This window comes from the organism of the source record quoted next, unplaced genomic scaffold, assembly GCF_019419815.1.
Source record: "Pyrus x bretschneideri cultivar Hongxiangsu unplaced genomic scaffold, Pyrus_bretschneideri_v1 Contig17, whole genome shotgun sequence".
Lineage (NCBI taxonomy): Eukaryota > Viridiplantae > Streptophyta > Magnoliopsida > Rosales > Rosaceae > Pyrus > Pyrus x bretschneideri.
The window spans coordinates 3,100,049-3,107,925 of NW_025999468.1; the positions used below are offsets into that span (position 1 = coordinate 3,100,049).

The 7,877-nt window shown below is 33.7% G+C and overlaps 1 pseudogene; it reads left to right on the top strand.

Annotated features, from left to right (window-relative positions):
- Positions 1 to 793: 793 nt before the first annotated feature.
- Positions 794 to 5,085, top strand: LOC125476081 (annotated as a pseudogene).
- The last annotated feature ends 2,792 nt before the right edge of the window (positions 5,086 to 7,877 follow it).

The following is a 7,877-nucleotide window of genomic DNA, read 5'->3' on the forward strand; positions in this document are numbered from 1 at the left end:
AACAGTGGTTATACAGATGACAAATTCTGCTGCTGCCAAGACGGTCCACAACTGGATCGGCTTCAACTTTATGCTGCCACTCATAGTGGCCGTTGTTATAGACCCCAGCTGGGATCGGTATCCGACCATCCTGGCCTCATATATTTCCCACGTTACGGCAAGTATATAAAAGTAGAATAGTGAATAGTGCTATTTGTATCATGTTCATTAACCACGTCTCTGATAGAGGTGTATATATGGGGTGATGCATACAAGGGCTCTAGAATATTGAATACTACGCCACTTAATTAGAGCATTTAGATCCAAAAAACTTAGGCCATCTGTAACAGAAAGCGCTAAATAGTCACGTCCAGAATTAGAGCCCTACAAAAAATTATTTTCAAATAAACAATGTTAAGTCATACTCATATACCATCTTGAACCAAAGAGGCTAAATATAGCCCTCTTAATAATTTATTAGTTTTAAGTTTATACTTTAAATTTAAGGAAAACTAATGAAAATGACTTGAAAACTGAGTTTTAACGATAAGGACAAAATAAAGGGTAAAGTAAATAGTACCAGGATTGACTTTTGGTGTAAAAATATGGTTTTTCGTTAAAGTGAACAGTACCAGAAGCTTTTCGTTAAAGTTCCCTTAAATTTATTGGTTATTTTGGTTAAACTACATTTGAATGTTTTCAAATCTAGCCATTGGATTTGAATCAATCATTGCAACTGAGAAGCTCGGCCAAAAAAAAAAAAGGCTAAGAGGGGGGCTACATTTGGTCAGTCTGGCGCCCCTTTGGCCAAATAATGGTCTGTGGGCTCCATAGAATTATAGCTCAGTCATCGGTTGAAGATGAATTTTTTGACAAAACAGACCATTTTTTGGCTTTTGGACCTTCAACCCTCTCCATTGAAGATGACTTCACACAAATGAAGTTTTTTCTCATGGCCTTGGTAGTGAGGTTCACCTATATATTATGCACTCCCCTAGCTATCTGTTCCCGATATTGACATTCTTCTTATGGGTTTGTTGGGCTTGGCCCCATAGTGTCACAGCTCAACAAATCGACTTAGGATACCGTGTACTGGAGTTGGCACCTTCTCCTTTAACTGGGCTGGGATTTCAGCTCATTGCACCTAGGTCTTCTGTTCTCAACACTGGCATTAGATTTGTTATGTTCATCTATGTCATTGTCCCTATTTATTACTGGAGGTTTAACACATTCAATGCTAGAAAATTCCCCATATTTTCCAACAATCTCTTCACCTCCAGTGCACAAAAATATGATATTGAACGGGTCTTGACACCCCAACATGACCTTAACATTGATGCCTACAATAGTTATTGAAAACTCTATCTTAGCCCTCTTTACACTTTATCCCTGTGAATATGATTTGAAAGATTCATAGAAACCCTTAGTCATATGGCACTATTTTATGGTGGATGTGTACTTTCAATTTTATGTAGCAATGGAACTTAAAATTTGAACTTACAAATTGAAACTAGGAGTAAATGTTCATACATGCTGACGAAGTGACATTGATTTTCTTGTCCTAGTGCTTTGTTAGTGCAAAGCAGATCGACAATGAAGAAAGTGAAAGTGAATATCCATTGAAAAACTAATTAAACATTATCAAAAAGTGGTGGTTTCTAGTTTTTTTTCAAAATAAAATCTTTTATTTTTATGGGTATATTATGGATAAAAAAAGCTGTGGCTTCTCATTAAAAAAAGGTTACATTTTACATAAAAAAATTGGTACATTTTCACATAAAAAAATAGGTAGATTTACCTTACATAAAAATATTGAACATTGTACAATTTGCATAAAAAGTTGGTACATTGAACATTTTACATTAAAAAAAAAATGGTATTGTACATTTTACTTAAAAAATTGGTACATTGATACTTTTTACAATAAAAATTGGTACATTGAACATTGGTACATTCACAAAAATAATGGTACATTATATTGTATATTGTGTATTTGTGCATTGTGAATTGTACATTGGTACATTGTACATTTACATAAAAAATTGGTTATCCATAAGACATATAAATATATTCGTAGAGTTGATATTCCACAAAATATAGCTATAGCCATAAAAATTGTAACTAATAATTATCTTGTTGGAAATGTTCTACTAATATGCACAATGTATCATTATACAATGTACAAAGTACAATGGTACAACTACACAATACAATGTACCAAATTTTTTTGTGTAAAATGTAAAATGCACCAACTTTTTATGTAAAACATGCAATGTACAATTTTGTTTATATGAAATGTACAACTTCGACATATATAAAATGTACCAAATTTTTTACGTGCATATTTTTTATGTGCAGTGTACCCATTTTTTTAATTTTAAATTTCTTCCCCTTTTTAATCTATAACTTACCCATATTTAAAAATAAAATAAATATATTTATTTTTAAAAAACAAAAGAAGTTATCTAGTTTCATACAATTGAAATTTGAGGAAAAAAAAACTAAAAATTCCTCTATCTTAGCCCTTTTTCTAGACCTGACAATTTTTTACACGACACGTAAACAACAAGAAAATAACGGGTTTCGGGTCAACACGATAACTAATCGGGTCACACGATAATAACCCTTTAATAACGGGTCCTTAACAGGTTTACACGAGAGTGACACACGGATAACCTGTTTCAACACGATATGAAAAAAATTATTTTGATGATTTTAATTTTTTAAACTACTAAAAAAAACTTACTATAAAATACAATAGATATAATGAATATGTATATATTGTTTATTAATTATTATTCTATATAAATTTTAAAATTTAAGTTTTATTTATTTATTTATTTTTATAGTATATTATAGGCAAAGATTGAGATTAAAAATCATAAAACACATTAAAAATAAAAATATCAAGTAATTAAAAAATACCAAACACCTTAAAAAAATTATAATAATTAATTTACATGTGCGAAAAATATGAAAAAAAATATGCAGTCGCTCGTAGTCGCATCCTCTACGCTTTGAGGATGGGTATATGATCGTTTGAATTTTTAAAACCGTACAAACTCTCATGAATAGTATTTTTAAGGGAGTTCAAAATAAACAAAATTCATAATCATTAATGTATAAGTCTGAAAAATGTGAAAGCATAATAAACATTCATAATTGCATCCTCAATGCTTAGACAATGGTTACATGGTCGTTTAGATTTTTAAAACCCTCCAAATCTCATGAACAGTGTTTTTTATTTGAGTGCAAAATTAACAAAATTAATAATAATTATTGTAGAAGTGTGAAAAATGTAATCACTCGTAATGAAAAACTTTACAACTTTCATGAAGGGGTCAACTCCGAAATTTAGTATTATGTTTTACATTTTTTAAGGTCAAATTATGTTTTTCATTTTCATTTTTATTGATTTAAAATATATTTTTCTTAACGGGTAATGGATTGAGTCATATTACCTGATAATATTAATGGGTTGATTTCGGGTTGGGTCATATTACCCGTTTACTTTAACGGGTATTACACGACACGACCCATTAAACTATCAGGTATGACACAAAAACGACACAAACACGAGAAATACGACACGAATGCCAGGTCTACCTTTTTCGCTTTATCCCTCGGAATAGGATTTGCATGATTCACATCAACCCTTAGTCACGTGGCACTATTTCATGACAAGTACGTACTTTAATTTTACATAGCAATGACACTTCAAATTTGAATTTACAAATTGAAAACTAGGAGTGAGTTACATATTGACAAAGTGATCATTGATTTTCTTTTCCTAGTGTTGTGTTAGCGCGAACCAGATAGACGATGAACAATGTGAAAGTGGATATCCATGAAAAACTAATGAAACGTTACCAAAAAATGACTTAGTGGTGGTTCCTCATTGTGTTTATAGTGAATGTTGCACTGTCTCTATTAATGGCTTTTATATGGAAAGATGCTATGTAGCTGCCTCAGTGGGGGATGCTATTAGGCTTTGCCTTGTCCTTCATTATCACCCTCCTAATTGGTGTCATTCTACCAACCATCAACCAAGTGTGCAGTTTTCTATCGTCTCAATTATTGTTTCTTCATCTTCATTTAGTACTTATGAGGGTGCACAACAATTTATTTGCAAAACAATATCATGCATTGTGGGAGTAGGATTCTCTCCCCTCCTATTTCCATCCCCTTCCCTCCCCTCCCCTCCCATCACACTTTGCCATTTGTCTTATTGTCTCTATAAAAATTAGTATGAGATGTTGATGTGGCTTAATCGTAACTGTTCAACTAGGAGGGGAGGGAAGGAGAGAGGGATTACGAGGGGAAAGAATCATCCTCCTGCATTTTGATGTTCGTACGTCCAAATTAATTTTATATCATGTTTCAAATTCTTATGGATTTTTTGTGTGCAGCAATATGGATTTGACATCATATTTCAATTCATTATGAGGTATATGCTACCAGGAAAACCCATTGTAAACATAGTTTTCAAATTCTATGGACGAATCACCATTGTCTAAGCTCTTTCTTTCTTAGCTAACCTTAAACTTGGGCACTACATGAAGATTCCACCTCGCTCCATGTTCACAGCTCAGGTTAGTTCACATATTATGTTATTATGTTAAACAAGATCTTTTTCCAGTGTAGTAAAACTAAACTAATGCATGCCGAATTCTTTAGCTTGTGGGAAGTTTGGTTGCCGGTACTATCAACCTTGCAATTGCATGGTGGATGATGGAGGGCATCATCCTAATAGCCTATGGACTTGCTCGAAACACAAATTCACCTTTAGTGTTTCTGTTCTATGGGGCCTTGTTGAAACAAGGTGACTGTTTGGACCTTGAGGATTGTACCAAAACTTGATACGGTTATTTCTTGTTGGAGCTATTTTGCTAGTTCCCATTTGGATATTGACCAAAAGATTTTAAGAAAAGAAGTGGATTTCATTGAAAAATATCCTGGTCATTACTTATGGTTGTGCTAAGATGCCGCTAGCTATTTCTACTAGCATAGCGAGCTAGCTTGTCATTGGAACCATCTTCAACTATTGTGTTCATATATCGTAAACGCTGGTGGCAAAAATACAACTATATTCTATCTGCAGCATAATCTAACAAGACAAATCCAATGCCAGTGTTGAATGTTTATTTTTATTTTTGAAGATGATTACATTAATTATAGATTTTAAAAAAACAACATAATCTATCAAGATAAATCCAATGCCAGTGTTGAATGTTTATTTTTATTTTTGAATATGAGTACATTAATTATAGATTTTTTTTAAAAAAAGTGGTGATTCCTCATTAAATCGATGGGTACATTTTACATTTAAAACTTGGTTCATTTTCACATAAAAAATAGGTAGATTTTACGTAGAATGACACATAAAAAATTGGTACATTTTATACGAAAAAATTGTACATTGTACAATTTGCATAAAAAGTTGGTATATTGTACATTTGGCATAAAAAAATTGGTACACATAAAATTAGTATACTTTTCGATAAAAAATTGGTACATTGGTACATTCATACAAAAAAATAAGATATATTATATTGTGTATTGTGTATTTGTCCATTGTGCAATGTACATTGGTACATTGTGCATTACATAAAAAATTGGTTATCCGTAAAATCTATAAGTATATTGGTTGGGTTGATATTCCACAATATATAGTTATAGCCATACAAATTGTAACTATTAATTATCTTATTGGAAATGTTCCGTTAATATGCACCAATGTACCAGGTTTTTATTATAAAATGTTTCAATTTCTTTTATGTACTAATATACCCTTTTTTTTATGTAAAATGTGCAACGTACCAAATTTTTATGTAAAATATACAATGTACAATTATATATATGAATGTACCACTTTGTTATATATGAAATGTACCAAAATTTTCAATGTACCCATGTTAAAAAATAAACTAAAATATTTATTTTTAAAACTTAAAAACTGTTATCAAATTTCATACAATTTAAATTTAAGAAAAAAAAATTAAAAAAATCTTATTTGCTAGTAATTTTGACATGATTTTAGGAAGGAATAATTAACTTCGATGTTGCCGCAGCCTTCATCTTCCTTGCTCAACTAGACTACCATGGTTACCACGAGAATCAAGTTTGCCACTTGTGTTTCAATTATATAACCATATAAGGCTAACATTAAATTGTGTAATTGTATTGAAATCACAAGTTAGATATATAGACAATATGTTGTAACAACCCGTTCCGTAATTTACAGAACGAAAGGGCGTTTTTGTAAATTCACTTAGTGTGGGATATTTTTCTTTTAAAAATTGTTTTTGGGTCTTAACGGGCATGCCAAGGGGCCCACCCTTGATTTCTTTGTCCCCCGGCCCAACATCTCTCTCTCCCTCACCTCTCCCGGTTCTCTCTCTCTCTCTTCCCCCGAGCACCAAACACACACACACACACACACACACACACACACACGTACCTTTACAGTCTTACACACAAGTAGCCATCACCACGATCACACCACCACCTACCACCTGGAATGGACCTTTCACTCCTCGTCATTATGCAAGCATCTTCCCGACGAGCTACCATTGTCTTCAACGAAGGTAAGTCGAACCACCCTTCAATCTTCCTTCTTAGTAGTCTAGAAGGCTTAGTGGTTATTAAAAATGGTTTTTGGTGAAGGTTTAAACATGAAAACTGCTCGGGGAGCTTTCTCCATATTTTCCGGCAAATATCCAGTGGCTTCAAGCCCTTTTTCGGCCAACTCCTGCCACGTTTATGGAAACCAAAGCTATGGTTTGATTCCTTATTTTTTGGGCTTCATTTTGGTATATGGAATGACATGTTTTGGTTGAGTTTTGAGTCCATCGAAGCTCTAGAATTTCCCGGCCAAAAACTGGCTTTCTTTCTCTTTAGTTCTGACGACCTATCTAATGAACGGGTCAAAAGCCGGCCCAAGTAGCCCAGCCCATTTGGGCAACCTAAGCCCTAGTTTAAACCCTTAAGACCCCAGGCCGTTAGGCCTTACTGACACGAGCCTTCGACCTATTAAACTACCCACAAGCCTTCAGCCCAACCCATCAACCCCAAAAACCCATTGGACCTAAACCGCAGCCCGTGACCCAAACCCTGGATCCGTTGACCCGCGTTGACCCAACCCGAGAGGAATATTATTGGAATATTCAATAAAGTTTTATAAAAACATTTTTGAAAGCGTTATAACCCTTTGCCGTAAAACAAGTATAGTTTCAAAAATATACTTACTATATATAGTGTGAAAATACCTACCGTAGCCTGTAGAATCACAAGATTGCCATATGTAGCAACATTACGTAAATGAAAATATAATAACCAATAACACATTATCTCGCTTAAGCAAACATATCATATTAAGTGCTCATCGACATATGCTAACACACGAGTTCATGCAGAGGTATTCTGACATGAACAGGACTAGGTGTAATAATAATAATATACACTCTAGTGATATAATCACACGAAGACTGGCGCTATTCGCGGTCAAATACGAGTAGAAATTGCCTATTGCAACATGTACGACAGGACTGGCACCTACTTGGATCCAAGGCGAGTGTGCGGTACGGATGTGAACATACACGTGAAAGACTGGCCCTGGCCCTGGGCTAGCACTAACACCGGGGTGCAGCAATGATAAGCAGACTACATAAATACAATCATGCCATAACGATTCAATAATTCTAATCAACATAGTAAACTTACATGCGCATCCTGTAGTATTAAGCATTTGGAAACTATAAAATATATAAATATATATCTGAAAAAAAATGCCCGCTCACCTTTGTGTTTTCACCCCTCTAGGTTTTAAAACTGAACTTTTGTATCGATGAAGATTCTTGGCAAATATGGTATTGGAGACTACCTCCGATGGTATAATT